Source organism: Passer montanus, unplaced genomic scaffold (assembly GCF_014805655.1).
Source record: "Passer montanus isolate IOZ18808 unplaced genomic scaffold, ASM1480565v1 scaffold17, whole genome shotgun sequence".
In the NCBI taxonomy this organism is placed as follows: domain Eukaryota; kingdom Metazoa; phylum Chordata; class Aves; order Passeriformes; family Passeridae; genus Passer; species Passer montanus.
In genome coordinates this window covers 6,652,412-6,666,659 of record NW_024364270.1, presented here as the reverse complement: position 1 = coordinate 6,666,659, position 14,248 = coordinate 6,652,412, and the positions used below count along the sequence as shown (strand labels likewise).

The 14,248-nt window shown below is 39.1% G+C and overlaps 1 protein-coding gene across 2 annotated transcripts in view; it reads left to right on the top strand.

Moving 5' to 3' along the window:
• Positions 1 to 14,248, top strand: part of LIN7A (lin-7 homolog A, crumbs cell polarity complex component) — a 47,570-nt gene that overhangs the window by 1,190 nt on the left and 32,132 nt on the right. The window lies entirely within an intron of this gene.

Genomic DNA, 14,248 nt, shown 5'->3' with positions numbered 1-14,248 from the left:
CGGGCGCTGCCGCGGCAGCGCTCCGGCCCCGCAGTGCCCGGGGCCGGCGGTGGCGGCGGGCAGCGGGGACGCGCCTCCCCGCAGGGCTCAGGTGGGCGGCGGGAGAAGGTCTGAAACGGAGGAGATAAACTTTGTGCGGGCAGGGGCCGGGATGGGGCAGGTATCCCGCCGGCGGCGGCGCGGCGGTGCCGCAAGCGCAGCAAGCTCGGCGGTCAGCGCTCCGCTCCGGAGGCGCTCCTCGGTGCCGCTCCGCTCCGGAGGCGCTCCTCGGTGCCGCTCCGCCGTCGCCGCCGTGCGGGGCTCCCCCGTGGGCGCCCCTCGCCGTGGCTCCGCGCCGAGGCCCCGCGTCGCCGCCCCCGCAGGTGGCTCGGAGGGGGATGCTCGGTGGCGGGGCAGCGCCGCTCCGGCTGCGGGTCGGGAGCCCGAACCTCTCGGCGAGAGCGTCGTTTGCCGGCAAAAGGCGGCTTTTGGGGGCTTGAGCGGGGGTGTGCGGGGAAGGGATTCGTGACTGCAACTTGTCCGTTCGCATGCAGAAGAGCGGTTCTGCGTATTCCCGTACTCAGCTGCTCGGTGCGGGTAGGGAGAGCGTGGTGTTTGGCCAGCCGTGAGGCTGTGTCAGTAGTAACCTTGTACAGGTAAGAGGGTGCTGAAATCCTGAAGTTTACATTTAAAGTTTTGCTTTCACGCTGTAAAAATGGAACCTCATTCCCTTGCAGTGCAGTTGTTCCCATAACATTCGATTTCTATGGGTTACAGGGGAGAGCAACTTTGCTCGTACTGCTCCCAGTACGGCATTCTGAATTGCAGAGGTGTCCTCCTTCCTCACTTGCGTCCAGAGGCTCCAAGAGACTCCCAGTCCCTATAAATCTTGTACTGCTGAAAGAATAATTGAGGCCAGTGCCTTGCTGTTTTAAATGTTTCGGGTTTTTTTCCAAAGGATTAAGATGGATTGTTGAAGTAAGATGGAGATTTTTTTTTTTTTCCCTGTGATTCCTGTGCAAATGAAACACAAACAGTCTCAGAATTGTAAAGGAGAGGTAGGTACCTTTCCTAGAACCCACCTGAGAACAAAACAGCCCACAAAGTACTCCAAATGCAGTTTGCTGGGCACAGATTCCAGCATTAGTAAAAAGGGAGAAGCTAAAGTTATTTTTATGGAAATAGCCAAGTGTTAGCCTGCACTTTAAATTAAACTGCTCAGAAATCCACTGTGTAATCTACAGTTTCACCCTAATGCTGTTTTCAGTAAGCAGGACAAATCTACTTTCTGGCAAAGGGTTGAACAGATGGCAATCCATTAGCAAACCTGACTTTTCAAAGGAAATATTACTATTTCAGAATTATATATCCCTTCTTGCAAAAGTATGCTTTAAAAATTCCGCAATACACAACAATGCAAATTAGTTCTAATTTAAATATAAGCATCTGTTGTCTGTGTCCAGGATATGCCTAACCATTTGGCAGGCGTGCCAGTGTTACAGTCTTCCTGGTTGTCAGCCGTGGCTGGTATTAGTGAGAGTGAGATGAAACATCACAGAATGATAGGATGTGGTGTGCAAAACAAAAACACAGGCAAGAGGAAATAGATTTAAACAGTGCCCCTGACCTGCAGAAGGCCATTTCGTCAGGGGGATTCACTTCATGACTTGTAACATGCTGCTGCATCAACTATAGAGGATGGGCTGAAGCAGCTCCAGAGGCAACTAGACCACACCAGTGCTCCCAGATATTTCCTCTGTAGTCTTTCTTTCACAGTCATGGGAGAGGGGAAGTTCTACATAGTGAGATTTTCTAGATTCCTGTTACATTGGTTAAAGCACATGAGCCATATTTACTGTCACTATGCCTTGTGCTTCTCTGCTGTCATCTATGCATAGCCCTTAAAAGTCTTTTACCCTCATATCCATTTCACTATGTCCCACAGAGAACTCAGCACAGCAAGAAAATAGGGAGCGTTTCAGGAGAGGTGGTATTGTTTGTCTTGTGCTTCTGAGAGAATTGCTGTCCAGGAAGTGTTCTGCATTCCCCCTTGCTATGGGTCACTGACACTGGTAAAACATCATAAGGATATATACATTAGAAATCTGAATTACACTCTGATGTGGTCTCCTCCTGGACAAAATATATTGACTGTATTCTAATACATGGATGGGAGCTTTCTTAAAGCCTGATGTAAATGGCATTCAAAACCTCTATGTTAAAATGAATTACCATTTAAAGGTGAAGGGCATGGTGTGTGTGAATGATTGAAAGCCAATTATATTCTGGAAGATTACTTCAGTCCAAAGCACAGGAATTAATTTCCTTAATTCCTGTCATCATATGCCTTTCTACCTGCACAAATGTGTGCAAGTTCCATTAGGGCTTTTTAATATGTAGAACAAGTTCACAAAATAATGGAAATTTTAATCACTTACAATTTAATCTCTAAGGCTTTTGCCTGACCTTTGCATGGTGCTCTGTTGGGAGGAGGGGAAGAAAGCAGCAAGTGTTTCAGGAAGGAAACCTTAGGCATTGTAGTGAGGAGTGGTACCACTTAGGGGGAGGTGGCCCTAGCATTTGGGAGCTTTGGGAGAGGAAAGTGCCTGCTGGGTGTCTTCCAACAGCCAAGTGAGTTGTCTCTTGGAGAAAGTGCTCCTTCCTACCTTTATTGCAAATGTCTTACACCCTGAATCAATAGCACCCCATCAGTAATCTCCAGCGTCCATGAGAGCTAACTGGTGGAATCTTCCAGGCAGATTCAAAGCTTAAACCTTCATGGTATAGGGAGCTGTACCTTGTTTCAGGTTGAGACAAAGTTACAGGAATGTTTTCAATAAAATGACAAGTAAAAGAAAACAAACTTGGGACTTTTTTTTTCTTTTTCTTTTATGTTCAAGGTTATGGATTTTTAAGTACATTCCCAGCTTAATTTACCTCTGTTAAAAAAACCCAAAATGGTCACTTTAGTCCAAAAGAGAAAAGTTTAAAAACACTTATAGTTACTTTTCACTTCTTCCACAGTTATGTCTTCAGTAAGAACTTTGTTGACACTGGTTACAGACAGCTCTGGTTGCAGTTAGTTGGCATTTTCCAGCAGTGTTTATTTGTCTTGGCATACCTCTCTTTACTTTTTACTGCCTTTACCTCTCCTCTCAGTGTTCTTTGTCTTCCAGAGAGCCATTGCTTCACCCTGCCCCATGACCAATAGTAGCTGCCTTTCCCTTTATTATCCAGAGCCCCAGGTCTCCCTTGCATGCTGCCTTTTGTTGCCTTGCTCCTCTCAAAGCCCTGGTGCAGTCAACTCCATTGCTCTGTGTGTTGCCCTTAATCTTTATGCATTTTCACTGTTCAGCAACCCATTTTCCTGCTCTAATCCTGGGCTCTTCTGCTGTCCAGTGACTCTCGCACCTCACCATCCTGACATTGTCTCAAATGCTGCATCCAGATCCAGCAACGATGTTCTGCTTTTCTCCAAGTGGGGGAGTGTCATCATCATCTCCCCCAGCCAGTTTAGCCTCCTCATGGTTACAGAAAGACCTCCTGTGAGTTCCTGTGTGCTGCAGGTACACCTTCTAAGCAAGGAGAACTTAAAGCAAGCTTGTTGTGGGTGGGATCACTTAGACTGTTTTAGCACAGCCTGATGAAAGCATTTTCTAGAAGTACCATTACCCTCCTGGAAATAGAGAAGGGAATAGATTTCTGTGCTTCCCTTGACACACATTTAAGGAGTGGTCATAATGAAGCCTGCAAACTGAATGAGGCATCTTTCTAGCTATGCATTATAGATGTTCCTCTCTATCTGAACTTTTTTATTTGACTAAATGTCTGACATATTTTTCATAAACCTTGTCTTAATTAAAATTTTGCTTGTTTTCTTCCTTACAAGATGAAAATCTGCTTCAGAAGAAAATGACCATGTATTTTCTCAAACTGCTGCAAAATATCAGTCCCAGTTCCTCTGAATAGGATCATGAAAATGGCAGATTTAACAGGGTGCATTCTTGTTTTTCCAAATACACAACTAGCCTATACAAAGACCACCTTCTGACCAAGAACAAGGAAATATCTTTTCATATGAAGGGGGACTTTCAACTGCCTTTTGTTAATAATCCATGTCCTACTAATGTTTTTCCCTATATAGTTACTGTTCATGTCACTGATGGTTTTACTTCTTAATGTGACTAAGGGTTTGATTGAATAGACTGAATATACAATGCTAGTACTTTAATCCCTTTGAAGTTTTATAACAAGGTCATAGCTATTGGCTATTGATTAGCAAATTTCTCTTGATTTCAAATACATCCTTGGAAATTGAAAGATTTCTTGTTGTTTGGCTGTAATGCATAACTGAGTTCTGGTTTCATTTTTTACAAATTCAAGCAAATACTTTTCCAGTGGGGGGGATGTCTCAAAACTTCCTGAAAATCCATTATAAAGCACCATGTTCAATGACAAGAAATAAGAATATGAATGAGTTTGGAATTGTCATCATCTGTTAGACAAACTTCAGGTGTGGTTGTAGATGGCAGCTGACCATTAATGTCCATAGATATTTGCTAGGGTGCTCCTCTTTCCTTTCTCTTCATCCCTTCTTGTCATTTTTCTTCTCACTACATCCTCATAGCCTACATAATTGGGGATTTCTTCCCTATCTATGCCCATATACAGCAGAGTATGTATCAAATATAAGATGCATCAGGCTGTGCATATATTATTATAATATATATTATCTTGGAAAAAAGATAAAACATACTCATCAGGAAGAGAAAATCAGATTTATCAAGTGTGAAATACAGTCCTTGACAGGGGAGCAGCATAAAGCCTGATCTCTTTTACACAGGGTGAAGCCCTGTGGAGCAGTGCTAAGTGATGTGCTGTTCCCTGCCTGGCTGCCTGTCTGTCGTGGGGATGGCTTCTCTTGCTTTTCAACTTAGCATGCTAAAATTGAAAAATCCTTCTGCAAGTGCCATGCACTACAAGTCTAACATTTCCCCTCTTTATGTGCCAACTGAGGACATATAAATAACCAAATTCATTCTTCCAAGAAAAACAAAAAAAGTCTGTTGTTTGTAGGGACAGAAAAAAAGGTGACAATTCAAGTTTCAGGCTAAAATGCTTAGGTTTTTTTTTACATCAACATTACCATTTATTTCATTTTTTTAAATGCATTTTTCTGAAAGGATGGGTTAAGGTTAGTGGATTGAGACAGTGGTTTGTGGGTGTTGACTGGGACACTTTATGAGAATCTGTACAGTTAAAGCATTGATTAGTTAGATGTGTAGTTCAGCTGTGCCACCTGGAGCTCTAGAGCTGGAGTGGAAGCATGTCATGTCATGGAAACAAATACATGTCACCTCTGATGTTCACGAGTGGTGTAAAAATACATGGGTTTAAAATTTAATACACATGTCCAGCTTAAATGTCTCTGTAGAGTCCTCACCTGAAGAGATGCTAGGAGCTCTTGGCAAGATGGGATATGCCTGAGGCAGCTGGACATCCATAGGAGCACATCTTTTAGGTTGGACTTCCCTTTGCAGGTAGGGCCTTGCCCTTCATCCCAGAGTGATGCATGGTGACATGGAAAGTGGGAGCTGCACCTGTATGCAGTCAGATGGGAACATATGCTACAGAACTCATGGCAGCTTTTAACATCAAGTCACCTTTGTGAAGTGTAGAGAGGGGGAAACCCTAAATTCTCAGTCACGTTTCCTTCAGAAACATGTAGCTAATAAGAAGGCAGAATCTGCAGAAGATGGATATGCTGTCAGGACAGGTTTGTGAGGCACCTTCAAAACCGATGGCACTGCAGGGGCCTTGAATTCTTCCTGCTCTCCCCGGATGAAAATGTTCTTTAGACATGGTAGCAATGAATGAATCATTTTAGTCTATCTGAATTTATCCTCCATAGAGAAAAATGGTACAGTGGACTCGTGTGTATCCTGCTATTGACCCCTCTAAGAGTGCCTGCAGGACAAGAACCTGCACAGTTGCAGAATTCACCATTTGCAACAGGCTTCAAGAGTATTAGTGATTAGAAGGCATGAGGAATACTATTTTGTACTCTCTACAGATAATGTTGAAAAAGAGAATTTATTTTCTAGATAACATCCCTGTGCTGTGTCATACATATTTCAATTTTACACTGATGTCTGAGAGGCACTTCTGTAACTTCAGAAAAATGTATTAATCTTTTGATGTAATTGTAAATAAACAATTTTCTTAATTCCATTCTCTTGCTTGTGTTGGACTTCTCTGATGATGTTAACAGAAAGAAAGCTATTGAATAATGTAACAAGTGAAGTCATCCGCTTTTTGCAGAGGATTATTTGTCCTTTGAGTTTGCTGTTTCAGGACATGTACGTCCCCATTTCTCCTTAACATAGATGACCCTCATGCAAGTGCAAAATATATAAGTACAAGTTTTTGTCTGACCCATGTTATTTGGATACAAAATACTGTTCTTGAATGTAATGCAATAGAATTTGAAATATGAATTAAGTAAAATTATTAATTCCGGTTACTTGTTAGAAGTGCAAATAGTGAGAAGGAAGGATTTAAGAGAAGACCAAGCTAAGTCAAACAGTGTTTTGAAGCACATAACTCTAAATTTGTGAGTCTGCCTTCCATCACATGTAAGGCAGACAAACAAAATATTTGTTTTACATTATGTGTTTTAAACATTTTTAAAGTAATATTTACTAATGTGCTATGAATTACATAAATAAAAATAAATCATAAAAATATTAATTATATATGTATGTGCTAATCCAGGCATTTTCACATTTAATCTCAGCTTAATCTTCTTTTATGACATTTGCTGAAGAGTCAGCCTCTGAATGAGAAACGTTCAACTGTTAATTCTCTATTCAGATGAGAAGATTTGATTGATAATTTTTACATATACACACATTTACATGTAATAAAAATGTTTTCCTGAGTGTATAAACCACAAGCTTGGATCTTAGAGATCCCTCTTAAAGAAAGAGGGAGATGTATGTATATATTTGAGAACTTGTTTTACCAGGGTCCAAAAGGGACTGGTTAAATAAACCTCAAATTTCTGAAATGCAGCTTAGCTAAGCTACCAAGCTACCAAGAAATGCACACAGCTTCTCATAATGTGTTGTTACCCTACTGCTACTTTACTAATAATTATAAGAAAAAAGAGATTAAAAAATCTTGATTAGAAAAAAGACATTAAAAAATCTTTATTAGAATAACATTTATCAAGAAGAGACCAGAGGATGATTGATCTTTATTTTTTAAAAGATGTAACAATGGAATATCCATGAATACACAGAGCATCAGAGCATTGATTTTGTTTCTGTTCAAACAGGAATAATTGTAGAAGAAAGAGTTTTGCTGAAAATAGGCTCTTAATTTATTTCTCCTGAACCAAACATTTTACTAGTTGTTTTCAATAAAAGCCCATGTTTAATCACTAATCCTTCACATCCACTAACTCTTTAATTTTCTATTTCAAGCATGTCTTCTGAAAAAGTAAATCTCCTAGACCTTAAGGAATCAATTTCTCTACAATCAGTTAAGCATTGGGGAGGAATGTACTTGAAACAGATTAGGTGGATAACTGTGGCCATCAGCAGCAATCCTAGCCCTGAGAAATGGATATATCATCATCACTTCACTTTTCAATAGACTTGGCAGCTGTGTTTTTGTGAAACAGTACTTACTGAATCAGCACAGTAGAAAAAGATAATGTAGCTGTTCATTGTTATACAGAGACAGACCAGAGAAACTTGAGAGGGCGTGGTGGCTTTCAAATCTATGAAGCAGTCATTGGAAAATAGGTGGTTGTATGTCTGATCTCCTCTGTAGCCTGACAGTCTTGTAACGTGATAGTAATAGCTATGGAGTTCCTAGATATCACCTTTTGCATCCTACTGTAGAATTACATGAAAGCATGTGCCCCTCATATCTTAAGTAGATACCTTGGAAAATCAAGGTGCAACCTGAGAGGAGTTCTAGTACTCGTGTTTCAATTCTTGGAATCATTCAACGTGTAGGACAGCAAGCAACAGAACTACAAAGGTGGCAGTGAGCTCTCTGTTTCACATGGATTTTCTGTTTCAAGGTTTTGTTCGTAAATTGCTGCAGCAATTCAACAGTCACAGCTTTCTTCGAAGATCATATTTGTTTCAGAGTTGAAAGCTAATAGTGATCGGTTGTTGAAACCTGCCAGCAGTGAATCTGTACTGCCTCATTTTGCAGGGATTTATTAACAAAGAATTTTATTTATATCATTTTCTTCTTGCTGTTATCAGTTTTGACCTACACACTTAGAAAGAACAGAGGTGTTTTTTTTCCTTTCCTGAGAAATGACTACGATGTAACCAAGTACCAGAGAGATTCAATCTGCAAAAAGCATTATCGTTAAATCCACTAAAATTTAAGACAGAATATTAACTCTATTCTCATCACCTAAACCTACAAATAAAGATTAGACATGTATATAATTATTGTGTTGTATCCATTGTTTTGCACAAATTATTTATTTTCACTGTTGTCCCATTAGACTCTCATACCATGTAGAAAAATAGAAGATAAAATTCTGATTCTAGACTTCAAGTGACAATTTGTGTTGTCACTATGTACACTTGCCAGTAGCCCACAGCCATCTTTCTCATCTTTCTGGTAATCACATGAAGAGATTTGAGGCTAAGATTAGCTGGAGAGATAAGAACTGAGGGGAGGCAGCGGGAGACTCTAGTAATGACATACGAGCAGGGAAAAAGTGAGAGTTCTGCTTTGGCTCAAACACAGAGCCTGTTGTGAAGGAGAATTAGCATCCCTAGGTTAACCCTACCTCCCTTTGTGAGACACCTGTTGGGTCCTGTTTTTCCCCTCTTCCTGTCTTCTTCCTTGCCAACAGAAATCTCTGTGATGCAGACTAAAAACACACACTGGAAGTAGCAATGTGGGAAAGGCATGAGGTGCCCATATGCCAATAGTTTTGTTTTGTGATGCTCACATAGTTTGTATAAATACTGATTTTGCTTAGGCAGGGGACCAAGAGAATGGATTTTAGCTAAGAGGAAAGTGTGTTGTTTTTTCCTTCTGTTTTTCTTTGTTCAGGCTAGCTTATTCATTGTAATAATTTCTGTTTTCTGCTTCTAGCTTAGTAAAATTTTTTATTCTTTCACTGATTTGAATTTTTTTCCTCTATATACTTGAGGTTTAAAACACAGAAGTAAATATTGTGTTCAAGTCCTCAGGTTATGTTAACGTATCAATCCTTTATTTTCTTCTAATCTGGGATCAGAACCACTAAAGTGTTTACATTTGCTGTTCCAGCCAAGTGTCCAGAGTGCTTTTGTTTAGTGTTTAAAGGAGCTTCGTGTCAGTATTGTGAGCGGTGTCTGCCAATGCAGAACTGATCCTACAAGATCAAATGATGTGATCAAAAGAAGAGAGGCTGGTGAAATTATCAAGGCATCACTTTACCTGATGTTTATTGCTACAAAAGGCAGCAGGCAGTTTCCTTGTTTTCACATAGTTCAGCTTGTAGGAACTTAATGAATTAAGGCCGGGTGTATCCACCGTGCTGACTTTCTCAGCAAGTTATAGCTTTCCTTCAAAGGATTTTTTTGTTGTTGTTGTTATTTCACAGTTTCAAGAAGTCAGACAGAACATAATTTAATATGTCCTGTGTAGGTAAATAACTGCTTTAAACACCTGTTATCTCAAATTTTTAAATAAATGCTTACAGAAGGATTGAGAATTTAAATAACACAAAGTCGGAAACTACAGAATACCCTGCTTCCTGCAAGAAACAGGTGTTAAATAATAAATGCTTGTATATTCCTTATATAAATAATGTATACTTACTTGAATACAAAATGAACTTCAGAAAAACTGTTGTCTTTTTGTAACATATTTGTAGCCAACTATACCTAGACAAAAAGAAAGGATCAAAATCATGTCTCAACTGTTCTATTCATTAGTAAGTGACTAACTGTAATAGTTATGATCACAAAGAGCAGGTATGATGAAATATTATGAAGTCAAAACTACATACGAAGAGAAGAAATTTTACCTTTTAAAAAAAGTACTCTTACCTTCCTTTCTCTCTTTCCACAGCTAATTTTAGGGGGAAAAAATCACGGGATTTTGTTCTAAGTACTGCATTAGAAAATGCCATCGTTTTCAATGCTGTTCTGTTCTTTGCATGTTCAGCTTTATGTTTTGATTTTTTCTCTTAAAGGATAATTTGATATTTTGTTTTTACACTGATGCTATGTTCAATGTCTTCTATACAAAGCAGTGGGTGTTGTCAAATGTAAAGGGTTGTTGTAGCTGTAATTTCATCTTCCTCACAGATGGCAAAATCTTCTGGTGAAAATTTTCAAACTCATATTTATGCACCTCCTCATCCTGATTGCTTTAGAAATTGCAATGAAGCTAATAATTTGGAAGAAGAAAAATTATATCAGTGTTTAATAATTATTAGGCTTTAAGGTTCATTTTAAATGCTCATCTTTGAAAATTCTAATTGCATTATTGCACTTCAGGCCATGAATTAAGGCAGTGAAACTCATCTTATTGAAATTACCCTGAATTATCTGTTAATTTTTGCTTTACTTGTTCTATGATTCATTATTATTTCTTTAAAAATCAGCACTGGCAATGTGACAGTACCATGACACTTTCTCTAAGTAACTGTTCAACTCTTAATAGTTCTAGGTACTCTACAGGTCAATCTCACACATGCACAAGCAAATCAAATCTGAAATTGCTGACAAAGATGCTCCTGTGACTTACATTAATCATGTGAAGGCTTCAAGGAAAAAGTTGGACTAGTTCTATCTGTGTACAGTAATGAATATGCTAAGATTGACCAAAGTAAAGCAAATACAGTTCTCACTGTTGGCCTTCATGCTTGGTTAAGGCTATGAAAATCCCTAGCTGAGGACACGAACAGAAGTCACTAGTCAAAAATCAGTAGAGTAAGAAGTGGGGCAAGATTACTTAAGACGTTGTAGACATTCTAAGGTTCAGAGAACACAGAGAGCATATTTTTTCATTTAAGGGAACCTTTTGAATGTTGTATTTGAATGAGCTAAGCAAAGTATTCAGGAGCAGTTTGCCTGAAATGTCAGCATGTCAGTGTTTGCCCAAACCAGCCAAAGTGACTGAAGTATCTGAAGATAGCACTAAACAGCTTTCATGGTATTGAGGATGCTGGATCAGGAGGGGTCTCAGGACAGTTTGTGATCTGAAGCTGTCTGTGATCACAGATGGTACTACTTTCCCTGCAAATAAACCGTGTCCTTCCTATAAGTTGTTTTGTAAAACATCTCAGATGTCTCAGACCAGCCTGTCTTATTCAGATGTTGCTGCCAAAGCTGCTGGAAAAACTGGTGGTACATAACACTGCCCTGGGTTGTGCAACAGTTGCATCACAGGCTCTGTGTCTGAGAAATGTACTGAAGCAGAGAGCCTGGATGCCGTGGTATGCCTGAGAAGGTAGAGCCAAATGGAATCTGAGCGCAGCTCAGACATACAGACTAAAACAAGGTCTGATGAGTAACCAGAGAAAATTATGACATTGATGATATGGTGACATGATGATAGTGAGGCACCAATGCCCCAGGCATTGGGGAAATGTATGTAGAAACTCATGGGGATATACCATTAATGTTTTTGAGGGCAGTCATCTCACATCAGGCAAAATGAGACAGACAGACAGACATATACTCAATTATAGCTCGTGACTTCCTGACTTTTTCTCATTCATTAAGAAGGAAAAAAAACCCCATAAAATAATCAGTTAAGGCATTTTAAAAAGCTTTAAATCAAAACTACATTGGCCTGCCTTGTAATGACACTTCTATTGTCAAATGTAACTCTTCTGAGGTATGATGTCTCCTGGACCACAGGGAGAGAAATTTTCATGAGTCTTTCTCTATAATGTGGACAGTAAGAGTGGGTTCATCAGATGTAGATATCTGATATGTAGGATGCAGGCATTTGCATCTGTGGTAATCATCTAGTCTTCCTTTAGAATCAACAAAGGGACAAGGCACTCCAGAGTATGATTCATTTCATGTAAAGTAGGTCAGATGAATTGCAGCCTCAAAGTGTCTGTTCTTCCTCATTGACTGTAACAGCAGTGGAGGGTGAGTCGCTGAGCTGTCCATGTCTACGTCAAAAGTGCAGCACTGAAACCCTCAGCAGAAGATGAGTCATGAGAGCTCTGTATGATTGTTTTTTGTTATTTTTATTTATGTATTCATAGTAATGTTTAACTGCAGGGCTGTAAAGTAACAATGCACTAAACCTATAACTGCTACCACTGGTAGTATTTATTCTTGTTTAATCTTGCTTATTCTTATTAATCTGAATATACCTTACAAATGTATACTATGAAGTGTTAAATATTATTGCTGTTTTCTAAGAGTTTAGCTCATTGCTCCCTGTACATTGGGTGTAATTTACCATGGTGAAGTACATCTTTACACTTACTGATTAGCATGAAATTTGCAACAAGACAAACATATCAATTTAAATGAGAAAAAAGGCTGCTCTTTCCCTCAACATTTCTGAACTCTGCAGGTTAGACTGCAGAAATATATTAAGTTAATGGAAGGACCTCTGAATTTAGGAGAGCACTGTGCTGATAGCAAGGCACCAAAGAGGTGAATGGAAGCATAGTGGACAGTCTGGTATCGTAAGTGTAAGATTTGCTGTGTTGTATAAAGCAGTGGCTGATAGCAGAACTCTAGTAATACAGAACATTTTCCAGAGATAGACACTGAAATTTTTCCAAAGCTGGTGCTTTAACCATGAAGTCACATAAATACTTTGATACAATGTTCTAGGGCTGTTGGCTATGAATTATGAATGAACTTTGCTAATCACCACTGAATTTTGATTTTCCAGCCATTGATTACCTGCTGTCATTTGATAGTGTTTGAAGAAGATTGCTAAATATAATAAAGCATCCTGTGTAGGCCTGTGGAATTATGATAAAAAGTAGACAGAATAACATTAAGAATTCTGGAATGTATTCTCATGAGACTGAAGGAATAACAGAACCTGAATGCAAGTATTAGAGGAATGAAAAACTACTGACAATTATAAGGACCTTTTATGTTATGCAGATTCTTCACCTTCAGCCTGATTAAAGGTCTTCAGGCACAACAGAACAGAGCTTGCAAATTTCCAGGATTATTATTCTGTAATGCCATGGTGAAGCTAGTGAATATTTTACAGACTTACCGAGTATCCTTGCTGTCAATTTGCAGTGATGTTTTACCTCGATGAGGAATCAAAGCCTGGCGTTTATGCAGCACATTTACTTTTCCTAGTAACCAGCATACTAATGCAGTGACAGTCTCCAGAATTAAAAGGAATGAGGCATAGAAAAACCTCAAGAAGATGAGAAACATGTTCTTTAATACCTTGATAGTCCAAGTGGTCACCATATTTTGGCTTTGGGAACAGCCCAACTTAATTCTAGAGTACTTTCCAGAGTAAAGAAATGCTGTGTTTCTGTATGATTACTGTTTTGACCCAAACTGATATTACATGGCGTTGCAGCTACTATTTAACTGCCTACTATTCTCTTAAGTCAGAGGATAATATATTTATTTTAAAGATTGCAGACCAATTCTCTCATAGACTAGCACAAAAAAGGAAGGTTAGATAGACATTTATCTTGGTAGATCATTGCAGTATAAGTCATGCACGTACCTTCTTTTCCAACAGTCACTCAGGTATTAAATGGGACACAATTTAGCATGCTAAGATAATTTGCTATATTTTTCTCAATAAGTTTCAACCTGACTAAACTGAAACAAATATAAACTGAAACAAAATCTACCAGAGTAAAACCTCAGCCTTGACAACTTTCAGGGAATGCTAAAGCCTGGTCTACTCATTTTTAGTGGTAATGTAAAAGAGCACCAACTTCAGACTGGCCAGGATTTGTTCTATGGATTCATAATTTGCTTTCAGGTTGTAAAAGCTGTAGTAGAAAAAGCATTTGCATTTAAAATGTCTAGCAAATAAAAAACATCAGTCTACAGTTCAAGTGAACAAAAGCCAGCAAGTGTAAACCATGTATAAGAGAACAAAGAGATAACTAAGATCACCTCTTTTTTGTCAATTGCACTCAGCTCTGTGTATGTGTAGATATATATATATAGATAGATAGATAGATAGATAGATAGATAGATAGATAGATCAAGGTATATATACACATGATCTATACAGTGTTCCACTTGTACTGCAGTATGGTATCCTG